Here is a 17,953-nt window from a genome sequence, read left to right as displayed (position 1 = left end):
TTAAGTTCGTCGAATAAGATACAGTAATAATAACGAAAAATTATGTTTAACAGCGGTATTTAAAGGATTAATCAGTAAGTACAAAACAAAACCACGTATCGAGGAGCGATTTAGTAAACCAGTATTACTAATAAAAGTAATTTACGTACATTTGTTTAGGTATCAACAGCACACTGGTGTCTATATTCCAAATTAGTATATTGCGTTCTAAACTTAATTTTACACTCACCCTCCACACATCGATCATTTGGGTGTGCCTACACATTTTGTAAAAGTGTTGGAATATATTAAATTATTATGCTGATATTAATACTATAATAAATACGTATTTATTAATATTTTAACTTTTTGAAATTTATAAAAATAAGTTAAATCATACACAGGTTATTTTGTTATCATTGTATAATCAATGACCTATTTTAGAATTTAGAGTATTTTATAAATAGTTTTTCAATACAACATACACTTTTATTGTGACCTATGACTAGTTACATAGGTGATATGGGAAAATAGTGTACCGGGAATGTATTTCATTACTCTTAAGCCAAAATCTAAAATCAGTGTTTTTTTTTTTTATCAAATAATATTATGCATCTTTTGTAACTGGATCGATGTATGTTCTTGATGTTCTTATACAATATTTTGGTAAGTATTAGTACATATTATTAAACTAATAAGTATTTAAAATTATAATAGCTTGGCAATAAATTTATACGTATTACCGCCGCAAACGACTGAAAACAGATGGTACACTTAATTCAAATGCCACGTTTACCACGTACATAGTACATACTACTAAAATACATGAGAATAATATATTATATAAACTTAGTGTTGTATAATATCGAAATAAAGATCACCCAATATAAAATTATATTAAAATTAATATCCTGAATAAAGTATAAACATGGTACGACATTCTAAACAAAATTTCTAAACCTTAAATATGACAGCGACTACAATTAATATAATTTTTAAATCGTTAATATATTAATCATGAGTACCTAGCCTCGTTACTTAGATTTAGTTAAATCATAATATCAATACAACATTAAAAGTATTTAATTTATAATGTTTGCCTTATCTTATTAAATACATATACAACACATAATGACTAACGAAAATTAGATATAAATGAAACTACGGATAATCTATGGCATAATACAGTGAACACGTAAGGGATAAGGTTATAAAGAATAAAAAGTATACGGCACTAGTCACCTCGAAATATAATATTCTCTTTAGTCTTGGCCGGTCGGAGGTGGAAGAATATCGTGAGCCTTTTTTTTTATTACTGTGTGTAATGATAGTAACGGACGGCAAACAGATGCGGAGTGCGATGTTATTGTGCGCGATGACAGTGGTGATTAACATGCGATTAAAGTGCTGCGGAATCGGCGATCACCGGCGACATAACTCGGACATCAATATCCGATGACAGGAAATACGAGGCAGCAAGTACAGCATCGCACAGGTTCTCGTAATGGATTATAATTACCGCCTCGGCGGTCATGTCTCCCGTAAAATATATGTCTTTAATAAATGTCTATAATATTATGTCTGCATCCGGTCGCCGTCGATGTCCGCGCATCAACATCGTACCCGGAAATTCTTGATCGGTACAGCTGAAAGTTATATTCCAACCAAATCACCCCGCACAGTCACGGCCAATTAATATGACACTATTTATCGTTTACCGCTGTCCGCTGTCTGACTCGCCAGTACTACTGTCCGCTGTCTTATTCACCATTGCCGCTATCCTCAGTGCCACGATATGTTATATAATTGGTTGCTTTCGGTGATTAACGATCTGCACGTGTACATAAATTATTATTATTTTCGTTAGTGTTGCGTGTACTGGTTATAATATTGCATTATAATATAATATCTATACACAGTAGAATCCGCTAAATTGGGACACATTGGGCATATTAACCGAATAACTAACAAATCGATACATGTCCGTACTATGCCAATCTTTCCCTGTTATTATTGTCCCTTTTATGTGGTGTCCCAAAATAAGTGGATTCTACAGTATATATATATAGATAATTTGAATACGACAAAGAATCTGTATTTAATGTTACTGTATTGATAATGCATGTATCATGTAACTACGACAAAACATAGTGGAATTAATGACAATTAATTTATTCTGTGGCTTTATTTCTTGAAATTAGTGACGGCACAGTAAACTTTTCTAAACCGAGTTTGGTATTAGCTCGTAAGGGTCATATATAAGTAATAAATGATACGTAGGTGTGGAAAAGCACAAATTGAATGCGCGCTTATGCCGTTTACGTTATTCTTTCGTTTCTTAACACCCGCTAATATACGTCGATATTATGACCTGCAGTATCCAAATCCCTTGAGCTAAATTAATGCATAAATTTAAATTCGGAGCAGAGTGATGATTTCATAGGCCCATTTGGCTATACCCCGTCACGCCACTGGCTATATACATGTTTAATACTTTATAGTACTTTGGTGTTTAGTAATTAGTATTATTTCTAATCAACGTATGTTGGCAATGGACATAACATAAAACGTATAATATTTATTAATTTTTATATTATAATTTATGATAAATGCTTATAAAATAATACGCTAACTAAATTATGTTTGTTATTTGTTTTCTTTAAATAAATATAATGAACTTATAATGTTCATACCTATTAAACTGTTTTTTTTTTTATTATTGTTAATAATATACTTTACATCAGTTTTGATTATAATTATTATTGTACTTAATTTAATTGTTAGTGTAGTTTTTTTCACGTAGATTTGTCAATGCTCTTCACAAAAAGTTTTAAATTATTTTGTTAAAATCTAAAGTTTATTATCAAACAAATATTTCGATGAATTGATTCTTAAATGAGAAAGAAGACATTTTTTGTTCCTAACACTTAATCAATATTTGAACTTAGCATTGTATGTAAAAGCAAAAATTATTTACTCATAAAAAATATGTGGTATTGAAAAACTGTTTATAAAATACCCTTAATTCTGAAATAGTTAATTCATTATACAATGATAACTAGATGAAAATAATACATAATCAGTCAAATACAATAATTAAATTTTCATCACTTATTACAAAAATATGTGCTAAATTGTATATCTTTCTCATGTAGTCATATAAACGTATGAATTATAATGTAGAAACGTTTAAATAATTAATTAAATATTGTGGTTCAATACGTTTTCATGTTTATTTAAGTTTTTGCAATTGTCCGACATCGATGACACTGTTTGAATGTTGTTGTATGTCCTAATATATATTATTCATCTACAAGTAATTATTTTAGTGTAAAGAATAGAGAATAGGGATTTAGATCCGAACCTAACTAGGTAATAGAGCCAATTATATGCTTAAAAATATTAAAATTGAATATTTTAATGTTATTATAATAATATTATAAATTATAACTATAATATTATATTATTATATTCCACAAATAAACAATAGAGAGATGACTATGTTACCGGAAAAAAATGTTTTTATTAAGTAATGTAAACACTGTGCTATATTTTAATATATAAGTATTTTATAAATATGTATAGATGGGTAGTATTTATTTTAAGTAACTCTTGTTTTTTTCAATTAAAAGATATTTATAACTTTTTATTCGTATTCAATATTTAATTATTTTAAACTATACCTATATGTTTAAACCATATTTAATATACTTATTATAATCTTATGATTATTATTCATATTACCTATTATATAATATCTTGTTATTGATAATCATTATTTATATATTGTTATTTTTATTATTATTATAATTTTAATCGCTTGACATACTATTGTTATTATATATTTTTTTAATTAATGTATTATTTGCACACCTATTATTATATCATTAAATTGTGCTTTGCGGTTCCGTCAGAGAACACGGGATCGCCGATAACCCGAGTATAAAAGGCCGTACGAACCACCACAGGTCAACAGTTTTTCACCTGATCTTGCTACAGCAAGACCCACCCAGGCAGACTTGCACATTTAAGGTGAAAGACATCCCTAAAAACCTATCGGACAGTATTAGTATCAGTCAATAGTGCATAGTTAGAGTATTCCGGAGTTGTACTGATTGATATCTCCGGCGCAGTCAATGGGGCAATAATAGTATCTATTGATTGTCGCCGACGACAGCGAATGTAGGTGTAAATTACAGTGGACAGGACTCTGTAGTCTGCGGAAAGCCACCACACAGGTCCTAATACTGTGTAACCATCGTCCTGTTGGCTGTCGATAATACTGTCTGTATCCGGTCGCCATCGATCTCGCGCACCTGCACCGGTTCATGTGTGAATTTAATAATGGAATTATAAAAATGCCTAATTCGGTCATCAGCGTTTCATTAATTATTATTATTAACTACGTACATTTGTCAATTTTTGTAATTGGTAATAAGTGCTTTTTTCAAGATTTATCACCAGGGGGGGGGGGGCACTAAAAAATTTTCTTCCGCTATTACTAACATGATTCTCAAGTCTAACACATTCTTACGCTATTAAAAATACATAAATTTAGTTTTTTTTCAAACCACCAACAGGTGTCCATGGTAATGAATGATTAATACATAATTTATATAGTTTAGTAAGTATCTATAGCTAATAACACCTATATTGTAATATAAAATGACCAAATAAATATATATAATAGTAATACATGATGACGTGTATCACATTAATCGTCTTGTACGGCGCAGTGTACAGACAATTTGATTACATTTATGCGTAGAGCAACATATTAATAATAATATAATACCTAATATAATGTCAAATAGACATTTTATTATATCTTCAAAAAGACATGTTTTACATTTTAAATGAAAAAAAAAACATTTCAAAAAATGTGTATGAATTTGTTTTTTTATACATTCTACGTGAGAACTTACATCTGAATGATAAATCTTGGAATACGGATGTCAGCATCTCTGGATCCACGAAAACGTTCAACGACGCAAGACACATAGACTTTTTTTTTTTGCAAATAAAAGTTTACCTATGTTAGTTCTTAGTAAGTTACTAATAAGTAATAACATAAACAACATAATATTTAATAAGTTTAATATAGTTTTTTAATATTAAATTTAAATACAGGTTATAATCAACATAGGACATATTTATTTTGACTATTAATATTCTAATTATTCTAATTATTATAATAAGAATTTAATTATCGTTATAATTTATTAAGTTTTTCGCAGCGGTAACTTAAGCAGCATGGAATTACACTAAGATACAATTTCACTGTTGACGAACCGACGATGTACGAAAAATTGTGTTACTCCAGTGAAACCTTCGCATGTGGTGATTCAGGATCGGGAGTATGAAAAAGAGGAGGCACTACTGAGTTTGATGACAAATCACCAGCGTACATTCTCCGGCACCCCGTCGTGTGACGAGTTCACGGGTGTCGCAATCCCGGATGTAGACCGGACTGTAATTTGATTGGTATTGCCGTTGATCTCCACAAAGCCGACCTGTGAACAATTTTCGCAGCCATAGTAAAGTGCCACAATCAATGTAATATTTGGGGTATTGTAGTCGGGCAGCGTCTTTAACCGCGGTGCTTTAACAGCTTGCCACTATGCCACCAAAGTCTTTGGGTAATAAAGTGTGCAGTTGACTTATACCGACATAATAACCTTACCTATTGCAGTGGCTTCATTTGTACCGTGCTGGGTATATATTTGCTTTTTAAAAATCCAATTTTGTATAGTTATTAGACCCACTTTATAAATTGATTGGCCTGAAAAATTGATAGTAGTTTGAGCTTAAAGTGGCCTGCCTTTATACGCCATGCTGTTGATGTTAAAACTCAGAAACTTGGTGAACCGAATTTGTCCAATCAGGCTTTGAGTCTTGGTCAATACAGCTAACAGCTATATTTAGGAGTATAGGAGGTCTAAAATAAAATAACATTGATTACCTGACCAGTCTGCGATCCATATAATATTTATACATCATTTTGTGAGTAATATTTATTTATTTTAGTTGTACTATTAAAAACTAAAAATTAAAAAATCAATCTATATAATGTTGTAATTTTAATAGTTCAGCTCCAATAGCTGTCTATCTAATTTAAATATTTACAATAAAATATTATTATATCATAGGACATAGACAGTTATATTTATTATTGATAAATTTAGTATATTGTATATCTTTTATTATATAATAATATTGAGTTTAATTCTAGAATTAGAAAAGTGTTGAATTCAAATATTAGTAACGGTAGGATGGGTATTATATTTTATGTAACTGGATTACTTTGTTTTCAAATAACAATTTTTTTTCTATAAATTATATTTTACTTACACAAATACTTGCGATGTATGCATTGAAATATGTTAACTGTTTATAAATAAACTAGTATTTGAAACATAAAAATATAATAAAATATTTGTTAAGTTTTTCAGATATTATGTTACAAATACCAAGGTTTAAATAATGATTATTTTATTACTTTATTTTACTTTTACATTTTTAGATTTTAAAATTTGTTTATAAAGTTATTATTAAAGAAAATTTAATGAATTAACAATAAAAATTAAATGGCAACATTGCACACACAATCGTAAGTAATCGTGTTGTTTTTGGGGTCACTTTTTTTTTTATTCATAATTAATACTGAAAGTTATGGTTCTCGAAAATAAATCGTTAAAATAAAATTTCGTTAAATTGATGTTTTATTGTATAATAATGAGCATTATGTTTTTTATATTGTACCTAAATAAAAATTGGGCATTTTTATAAGACATTTTCACAGACTTCAATATAATATTAGATAAAGTACACCATTGCAAACTATGAAGCCAGCTGATTAAACGACCGACATGTTTTCAGTTGTTAAAACATTACATTCGTTGTACAGAATTTATTAGAAATAACTTGGAATAACAGTTTAAAATGGTAAAATAAAATAATAATTCTATACAAATTCATGGAAAATAATTTGTATTTTTAAAAAGAAACAGTTATAAATTATCAAACATCAAAACATAAATTAATAGGTACCAAATATACTTGTATATATTATTTTAAATAATGTACCAATACATAATATTATGTCATTTTTTGATGATCACAAATTTTAATTTTTAAATCATTAGTTTCAAAAACTAGGTACTACTTAAAATATATAAAATATATGTCTAATACCTTGGTATATATAAATATATATATAGTGACTTAAATTAAAATAAAAGATAATATTATTGATTATTAAATAAAATTAACGTGGTTACCACACTGACGCGGCTATGGTGGTAGGTGCTCTGTTAGTCCGCGGTGAGCCGGTCAGTATAAAAGAACAACACAAATTTCACTATTTGTACGATGTATTTTTTAAAGATGATATACAAAGGTACACAATAGCTAGTTGTTAAATGTCACTATGTCAGGTGTTGACGACATAAAAGAGAATGCACGTACGACTATGCAGCGTTGTCGCTGTTGTCGATAAGAAGGTTCACGCTGAGAGCGAGACGACCAGCGGCCGATACTCGTCCGGACCGACTTGTCTTCACGTCCCACCATGTGCGTTTGAGACGTGGTGCCGGTGTCGTGTCGTTGTTGCCCGTGGTGGTGGCCGATAAGGCGTAGACCGGTCACTGCAATCCGGAACAGGATCCAGACGGTTATCACTATACATCGACAAAACAGGTCATTGAAAAAATAGCTAATAATATATGTCCGAACTGGACAGCGGCGTGTAGAACAGCGCATTCGTAGTCGCTGCAGTTCCAATCGCCGGCTGTGTTCCGGATGGTCTGTTATTTCTAGGGCTAAAGCTTAGTTTCCTCTCTGGCGCTCGATCCATAATCTTAACAATAATATTTACATATAATACTAAATTTCGCGAAAACTATTGCTTGAGTATACTAGGTGTACCTTCAATACATGTACCACCAACTGGTGTAAATGTAAAAAATCTGGTCGACGTTGCAACTCAAAATACCTCAATAGTGATGTATGTATAATAATAAATTAAGTAAAATAATGCTATCTCTATGTGCATTAACATTATTTATTTGTAATAATTAACTATAATGATTATATTTTGATACTAAAAAATATTTATATTAATCATGTCGTACCATTTTGAGATAATTATATTAACATTTTCAGTTGTATGAACCTAACTGGATATCTAATAGATTTAAAAACTAATATTTGAAGCGTCTATTTTAGATTTTTTTATAATAATTTATTTACCCTGTAAGATGTTTTATTTAATTTTTTAATATAATCAATATTTAACATACAATGCTCAAATTTAATTGGGGACAATATAAAATGCCTGGATAATGTTAACTTATTCCAACTTACGATCAGGTGAATAACATCTTATCTATATTCAATATTTTTAGCCTTGATAATATTTTTAAGTTTCTGGTATCAACCTTTATTACCTATATCTAGTTGCTTATTTTTTTCAGTGTTCCCGGTGTATTCTAACAAGCAGTTATTTTCTAGATGGTTCTGACTACTAATTTTTGAACCTAGTTTGTTGCTTATTATTTTAAATATCTCTAGAAATAAGCTTTGAAAATTTTTTAAGGATTTTATATGTCGTAAATTTTTAGTAATTGATTTATATACTCATAAATAAAAAATAAAACAATAATTCATTGTGTAAATATGATAACAAATTTACAAATATTTCAATAACTAATTAAGGTATATTTAATTGATAAAAATAAAAAAAATAAAATTTTCCGTAAGAGCTATCAATAATGTAACACATTTTAATAAAAAAATAACAGTGTGAATGTATAATAGAAAAATTATTTGCGGAAAAAATTTGCATATTTACTATCAGTTGCTATAATAATATATTTTATAAATGAAGAAAAAATTAAAATTTGAACAAGAATAACAAAAAAGGAAAAAATACATCAGCAGAACGACATGAAACTAGACGAGGGGGAGGATACGAGATGGCGATACGGTGCCGAAATGCAATTTCTTACAGGCCAACAGATGCAAACGGGTCGGCCTGCTTCAATTCGCCTAGCGACGAAAAGGAGAGTTATGCTCTCACATCGCCACTGGCGTTTCCCGTAGTCGACCGTGTTTGTCATCCGTATTATCCCCGCCCGCCTACTTTACCAGATTTCGTCGCCGTCGTCCTGCTGACGTCTTCGGTGGTGGGGGAATGGTAATGACTGCGGACACCGTTTCAACACACGCAGCAGCACAATCGTAATGCGGAGCGTTTAATCCACTTCTACGTAGATGCAAAACGCCTTCTACGGGGTTATGATTTTCACTGCCACGTGCATATCAGGCAAACCTGCCAGGACGCTCACCTCCTCGACCAACTCCTCTATCACCACCGGACAGTCCACGTCATCGCTTACTACGGCGTCTTGAACGAGTGGCAGTTGAACATTTTCTGTGTCGACCAACTCCGCGGTCTCGATATCCGGTGTTTTAATACCTTCGTCTGGCTCAATCAGCCGATTTGAAATATTTCTACGATTATATATTCTGACGGCGTGTACGTGTGCGCGTCAGATCTACCGCTGTCGTTCTCCATGCAAACCATTGTTTGAATAACGTCAAAAGCGCGTACCATATGAATAAGATATATCGTCTTCGTCGATGACGCCAAATACGATATTAATTAAGTCAAATTTAATGGAGCACAGTGCTGTGTAAATAGCCATTACGTGTTTCATATCGATAATATGTGAAATTGCGTGGAGAAGAAATATAGTAATGATGTTTAACGTATAAGACTGATGAAATGCAAATGAACTCGAAATATATTTCGTCTATCATCGGCGGCCGGGAATTTTGATAATTTCACAGACGACGGGTATTGTGATGATTTCGATTTGTACTGTACTTTTAGATGTGTTATTCGTTAATAATAATAATGTTTCATTTCTTTAGATTGAACTATACATGTAAACATTTTAAATAACACTAATAATACTTCAATTAACTTAACAAACTTAAATTTAGTTGTGTAAAGTCAGTGATTTTAATATATTATACGCGTTCGCAAGTCGGATATTCCCAACAATAAATATATAATATATAATATTATATCATCTGTGAGCTATTTCCGATCGATTGATTGGCAACGAAAATATAACACCATGACAATGTGAATGTTTTGATGTTGTTGTTTGTTAATTTATCTAACTATATTGATTTCGAAAAATTACCGAAAATTTTGAATTTTTTTAACCTAATATTTATATATAACGTGGATGATTTTGTGATCATATATTTAATTTTTTATCTTTTCATTTAAAAATACATATAATATTTAATACAACCGTCGAGTATGCTAAAATAATTCAAGTTTTTTTACTTACATGTTCCATGCAACAATTGCATGTTTTATGTTATAGTACACTTAATACATTTTAAGTTTAAAACTTACCTCAACTTATCTAATTATTTACTTTATCTCTTTTAATTATTGACACCTGTAAAACAGTAGAATAAACAATCTAGTGCAAAATTAATTATATAACTTATTTATTGGTCACGATAATTCAATTATAATTATCGTAGATCTTATTCCAAAAAGTGAAAAATCAGGAACGGACTTGGCCAGTAGTGAAATACATCACCATCTTAAATAGGAACCAATTTTGCTTACCTTAATTAAAATACCTTTTTTAAACGGATAGGATGAGCTACTAATTTAGCCAAGAGGGAATAAATCCAGCTACAGAACTATAATTTGTGATTTCCGTTTAATCGTGTCCTCTATAAAAAAAAAAAAAAAAAAAAAAAATGAAACATCATACCTACTAGTTGGTCATTTCATTACCGCAAACAGACCAACCATCCGACAGTCCCGACATAATTATATTAATAACCAGTATATATTATGATTAAATGTTTACATCCAAGTCAATTTAGTATTATTATATATTATAAAACAATAAGTATACGTTATTATAATGAAATAAGCCAATATTGTATAATAAGTAAGTCGTATTGTTGAACATTAAAAATTATTTCATGTGTAGAAAAAAATCATTATTCTCGATATCCTAAATTTATCACACATTACTCACATAATATAAAACACGTAACAACATACAGATCTCAGGAGTCTCGACTCTTGACTATAATCTCGAATGTATACTCAACATTTATACTAGTAATTTTAATAATAAAATTATCGGTTACGAAGTCACAAGTCAAAACACGATTATCAAAAATTTTACTATTTATTTTATATACGTTTATAGTTATAAGATGGAAGCGTACTCATGAAACCCCTGATAACCTTATAGCAGGGATGAAGGACCATTATTTTACGTAATTATTCTAAATTATTTAAACGATTTAATTATAAATACTATTACTAATAATAATATTATTACCTACAGGATGTGATGGTACGGATAATAAAATCGTTGTATTTGGTACCGAAGGATTTTACGACGTCTTTGTTCTAGTAATACAGTTTTTATGGATGGCACATTTAAGTCAGCACCAACAATTTTTACACAAATTATATACCTTACACTGCTTTGTTATAGGTATGATGGTACCCCTAGTAATTATAATATAATTTTATAATTTAGTAAAATACTAAGTATTATATGTTAAAATATATTTTTTTAGGTTTATGCATTATTGCCCAATAAAAGTACATCGACATATTAGAGAATTTTTGAAATAATAAAAGAAGGGGCATTGAGAAATGGATTAGAGTTCAAATAGATTTTGAAATTGGAATGATTGTCTCCATTCGGCAGTGCTTTGGTTCTGATACACCCATAAAAGAGTGTCTATTTCACTTTGGGCAATCTATTTGGCGTAAATTTCAAAGTCTTAAGATTTTACATTTGCCGATAATATTAAAAAAGTTGTTCATCGTCTTTGTTCATTAGCCTTAGTTCCGATTAAACAAATTGAGTCAGAAAGTAAATATAACTTTTTACGTAATTTGTTATAACTTAGCAAATCTTAATTTTATTATTATTATTATTTTAGATGTGCTAAAATAATTAAATTATTTAACCATAATATGATGACGTTTTAATGTATATATAATATATGTTTTAATAAACCTTCACCATAAACAAATGAATACAGACAACAATACTTAGTATACCTTAATATCCTCAAAAAATAAAACAGATGAATAATAGAAAAAAATTGAGTTTTTAATTTTTGATAAATTTTTAAATGGATTGATTGATGTCCCTAATACCTATTATTGAAGGGTCTAAGTTTCGTGTATATCTACAAGAGCCACAAGATTAATTTCAAATTAAGTGAATAAATTACCTAATACAGAAATCGATGTCTCTTCCATCTTACATTAAATAAAAACAAAATTCAGAATGTATCATAATAATAACATATTATTATTCATTAGTTTAACTTTAGTTACTATATTACCTTGTTATTTTATTATTATGTTAAATTATATTCTTATTATTTTTTAATTTTTAATTTTTTATTATTCTCTCTATTTACCATCTATAAAAATGTCTAATTTTGACTTTACAATTTATATCATATTATGTGATATTTTTTATTAAAAGGGCGTCTGGTCATTGATTTATACAAATTAATAAATACATAAATTAATAAAATAATATATTTTATGTATCTACTCAATTGTTATTATAATGAATCTAATAATTACGATATGTTTTTAATCAAAAATAGCCGATAACTATCTGTATAAATTTACACAAAAAGTAAAAATCAATCTGTGCATGTTTAACATTTTTAAATCTTGTAAAATATAATCTATAGTTAATTTAGTTTCTTAAAGTTTTTTTTGTTAATACATGTATTACTATTATATATTATGTTAAAATTAAATGTATTTACCGTGTAGGAAATCTAAATAATAACAAAAATTATAGTTTACAACATGAATATAGTAAAATCTTATATTTTTAATAAAGGCACTTATGACAGCTGCAATTATTTAAAAGATCATTAGTGAATAATTGTCATAATTTATTATCATATTATATACATATATATTCATTAATATATTATTAATTGTCAGTTAAATATTGTGCAATGGCTAATCATTTCTTTATTCAAGTATTAATTTTCTAAATTTAGAGCTATCAACTATAATCGCTAATTTAATTTAATGTAGTATTGTTAAAAACTATTATAATGTACAATTATTTTAATTATATATAGTATATTATACAGTGTGTATATTTTATTATGAGTTCATAATTGAAATATTTTTTTTTTAAGGTATTTGATCGACTTAGAAGTGAAAAACCAGATTTTACGGACTTTATCAAAATCATTGAGGGTAATCTAGAAGATACATCAATAGGTTTGGTGACAGCTAATCGCGATTGGGTAGTTGAAAATGTTAACTTTGTTTTTCATTGTGCGGCTACAATTAAATTTAACGAAACTCTCGAATCGGCATCAAAAATAAACATACTAGGGACTGAAAAACTTCTGTCTTTAGCAACGCAAATGAAGAACCTTAAGGTAATATAATAATAAATATTGATGAGTTGTCTATTGATATTAATTCAAACATTAAATTATGTTGTATTTTTTTTTTTTTTTTTATTAATTAGATTATTTTATAGATAATAGCATGAATATTTATTTCAAGTCTTCAAAACTGAAGAAATATCAAAGTTTTATAAATCTTAATTTTACGTTATGAAATATTTTTTTAATTTTAAAAACATATCTCATGTTTTATGATTTTTTTTTATTATGGATATTAAATAATGTTAGCTCACATTTAGTGAATTTTAACATTTTTAATATAAAACATATAAAACTTCGTAAATTAAAAATTAAGAAGCAACAACATAGAATTTCGAAATTTAAAATTCTAGGTCTTATATCTCGGAATGTAGAACATTGGTTATAACAATTTTCTAAGTAAATTTTATACCCTAGATTTGTATGTGCTGAGTTTTACGTTTCAGAATTTTATTTTCTGGAGTATTTTAATTTTTGGATTTTTATCATTCTGTACAATTTTGGCTTATCAACTTAATGCGAGGGACAAACGGCCAAACGGGTGTAAACTTGACCGCCGCCGAAGAGAACTGATACTTGCGATATATTGAGTATTAATAATTGATTGTATATTACATGTATGAACGTGATAGTATATTGAACAAATTAATATTTTGTATAATTTTAAATTAATTTACTGTAGTTTTAGATGTAAAAACACACTAATCCAATAATAAAAGTATATTTAAGTTTTTGTTTTTTAAGCATATATTTTGTATTTTTAGTGATAACATTGATTATAAATACTAGTAAATACTAGTGATACATAACTGCATATTTTGTTTATTTTCAAAGCATTAAAACCGTAACCCATAAGCCATATTATGTTCAGATTCAGAAAAAAATGTTACGTTCCTAATTTGTTTACTATATACTCTATAATAATTATTAATTAATAATGGTGTACTATATTCGTGTATTAAATGTGAACGTATAATCTTAATAATATTTATGAAATATGAATGTAATTTTATAGGGGTTTGTGCATGTGTCGACCGCTTATTCACATTGTCCCAGGAGTGAAATCAAAGAAAAATACTATCCTGTTCCAATTACGACCAAGGTGCTAAAAAATGTTTAGTCTCAATAATTCTACACCAAGGTAAACATTTCTCATACAAATAAAGTTAATATTTACAAATAATTATAGTTTTTTTTCTCGGATAACGTTTTTTGTAAGAGAAAAACTACACTAAAAATTTAGTTTATAATACATTTGCTTTATTGTATTTAAAATTATAATAAAAATATTTTTGAAGTTATTAGTACAGGTATAGCAGTATTGACATACTTATTGTAGTATGAATTAAAAAACATTCAAATGTATTAAAAATGCATAGCCTTGCTGATGGTCGTTTACCTATTATTATGTTTTTAAAATTCAAAAATCATTTTTCATAAATTTTTTTGTGAAATTTACTTTTTTATGAAAGAAATAAAGACCATACAGAATATAATGATATTTGTTTATTTATTAAAAATGTATGTGAAAAGTGTATCTATCTAATCTATTTTTTTATATGTGCTAACAAAGAACTTATTTAAAATATTAACTTATATATGTGATTTTTAGAATTTTTTGAAGATTGACCCAATACATATTGTTTTACAAAAGCAATTGCAGAAAATTTGGTGTTAATAAATGGTATTCATTTACCAATTTCAGTATTTCGTCCATCAATTAGTAAGTTCATTATATTTATTTTATTCGTTTAGTTTAAAATCATATACTTAAAACAACAAATAGGCTGAATTTGTTACACTATACATTTTGCACCTTTGTATGGTGGACGGGAATGTATTATAGTCTTATATACTTTGTATTGGTTTTATTTAACATCCTTATAAATTATTTTATACATATTATTTAATTTTTTAATTGGACATAGTAATGATTTTCTATATTGAAATATTTAGAGTCTTAATGATGTTATTTCATCTCGTATACAAAAATTGTATGATTCAACATATCTGTTGAGGAGTTAGTGGCAGTAAAACATTCATTAATTTCTTGATTATTATGATAGTATAATGTGTATAATAAATATATATATCCAATGCTCAAATTGGGAAAAAATAAGTAGAGGAGCTCAATCCAATGATTTAAAAACTGCGTTCCAAGTGCACAATTACTTAACACAGACCCACGGGAGACGCCGCTTTCAACACGCCCCCTTACCAACCTACTCATATTTTGAATACTTTGTTTTTAGCTACACAAATAATTAAATTCCAATCATAATATATTTTGATAGAAATACCTACGTCCTATATGTTACAGTAGAAAATAAAAAAATAATAATAATGAACATACATAATTTATTCAATATACTAAATAGATAACAAAATTAATAATTAAATCGTTTTTTATATTTAAAAATCGTAAAATTCGTTATATAATTGACGTAAGTTGAAATAATTAATTTAATAACAATTATTTTGGACATAAGTTTGTGTCGTCCCTCCGTTTCAGTAAAAACATATAGTTAGGGTATAGGCACGCAAAAATAAAATAGTACAGGAGCTCGTCTTCTTCCTGCACCCTCCCCCATTTCGAGTACTGTATATATCGTTATAGAGATACAAAATATTATAATACAAATAGTGTATATTAAGTTAATTTCTTTATTTTTTTAGGAAGGTAATTTTTAGAATTTATTAAAACGATTTTTCTTTAAAAAAAATAAAAAAAATAATTAAACTTCTTATGAATGAAATACAATAAAATAAAGTGCTAAAATAAAGAAAATATTAAAAATTAAATTACACTCAATACGTGTTTGTGTTTAACTATTTAAATTCTACATTATTATATGTTCATAATTTTTTTTAGTCGGATGTACAAAATCGGAACCTGATCCCGGTTGGCTGGAAAACATGAACGGTCCGTCTGCCATAGTTGCCGGTGTTATGACTGGATTCTTGAGGACCATTCCGATTGTCAAAAATAAAGTTACGGACATAGTACCGGCGGATTACACCGTAAACGCATTAATTAGTGTCATGTGGGACACTGTGAATAGGTATATATTATTGCAATGCGTATTCGCTGTATTCAAATGCGCATAATCATACGGTCGTGTGTAAAAGTATAAATTCGTAACGCCATTGTAAATGTTTGATACTGGTGATAATTTTCAAATTTTAGATATCAAAACACAAATCTGATAAATCAGGAACCAAAAATATATAATTACGTTTCTAGTGTCGAAAGTCCCTTGTTATGGGGCAGATTTATAAAAGAAATGAATGGTCATTATCATGAAGCTCCACCTTTACAGTCAATATGGTATATGTTTTGTATTTTTTATTCCAATTTATGGATTGTAAAAATTTTGAGATTCCTATTCCACCGGATACCAGCTACGTTGATTGATTTTTTGCTAATCGCATGCGGTAAAAGTCCTAAGTAAGTGTTGTTTAAGTTTTCACTTATCTGTACGTATTATTATTGTGACATATATCGTTTTTTAAATGTATAAGTATTATAAAAGGAAATCTAATATAGAAATTACAACTTTAAAAGAAATCGGAATATGAGCTTAATTAAAAAAAAATAATTTAACAATTATTAGTAATCTAAAGTATTTTTATGTTTATTTATAGAATGTTGAATATGTATGTAAAAACGGAATGCATGATAGATTTACTTGATGAGTTTACTACGAGACAGTGAAAATTTGACAATAGTAACACCAGAAAACTGTGGCCGTTATTAAGTCAAGACGACCGTAACACATTTTGGTACAGCTTGGAAGAATTTGATTGGGCGTCCTATGTAAAAATTTATTTCTATGGTATCAGAAAACACGAGTTACATGAAAAATTGAGTAACGTGGCTAGAGCTACGGTAAAAAATCGAAAGTACGATATTTTGCTTGAATTCAATTTTTCTTCAATAATGATATATTTATTCGTTTTTTATGTATTGTTTTTAGATTATTTTGGTTGCATCAGTTATGTATTTATGTATTTATTTACGTTACTTTTCAAGTATGTTGGACGTTTGTATCGTATTTCTATTGATTGACAAAATGTATTGGTACAGAATATTTCAGTGGTTATAATAAGTTGTCAATTGTAATTAATAAATTAATATATGTATCACTGATTTAATATTGTTTTTATAAAATAAAATTAATTATGTTTATATACTAGTTATTGAGTATAATATTAATATATTCCATATGTCTAAAAGATATTTAATTTTTCGATCCATATGGACTATATGGACTATATGTATGATTGATAATAATACCTAATTTAATTAAATACATTTTTTATAATAACGTCTAATGGACCAGGAACAATTGACGAAATTTGAAAAAAAGATATTTCTGAATAAGAAAATAAGAAAAAAGTTTAATATTATGTATGTGTATATCACAAAATGTGGCCTTTTAATTAAGTATATATTATTAAAAAGTAA

The 17,953-nt window shown here is 28.0% G+C and overlaps 1 long non-coding RNA gene and 2 pseudogenes across 1 annotated transcript; 2 read left to right on the top strand and 1 right to left on the bottom strand.

The window, feature by feature from the left end:
- Window positions 1-5,115: 5,115 nt before the first annotated feature.
- On the bottom strand, window positions 5,116-7,645 carry LOC113549564. Its single transcript, XR_003404935.1, has 3 exons — window positions 7,260-7,645; window positions 5,663-5,917; window positions 5,116-5,492 (listed from the first exon to the last, which is right to left on the bottom strand). It is a non-coding gene; the product is annotated as an uncharacterized LOC113549564 (long non-coding RNA).
- Window positions 7,646-11,383: 3,738 nt separating this feature from the next.
- LOC113548768 lies at window positions 11,384-12,955 on the top strand (annotated as a pseudogene).
- Window positions 12,956-13,038: 83 nt separating this feature from the next.
- On the top strand, window positions 13,039-17,681 carry LOC113548764 (annotated as a pseudogene).
- Window positions 17,682-17,953: the final 272 nt, after the last annotated feature.

The sequence above is a fragment of the Rhopalosiphum maidis genome, chromosome 4 (assembly GCF_003676215.2).
Source record: "Rhopalosiphum maidis isolate BTI-1 chromosome 4, ASM367621v3, whole genome shotgun sequence".
In the NCBI taxonomy this organism is placed as follows: domain Eukaryota; kingdom Metazoa; phylum Arthropoda; class Insecta; order Hemiptera; family Aphididae; genus Rhopalosiphum; species Rhopalosiphum maidis.
Note: the sequence above shows the minus strand (reverse complement) of the source record. Positions and strands in the feature narration are given on the sequence as shown.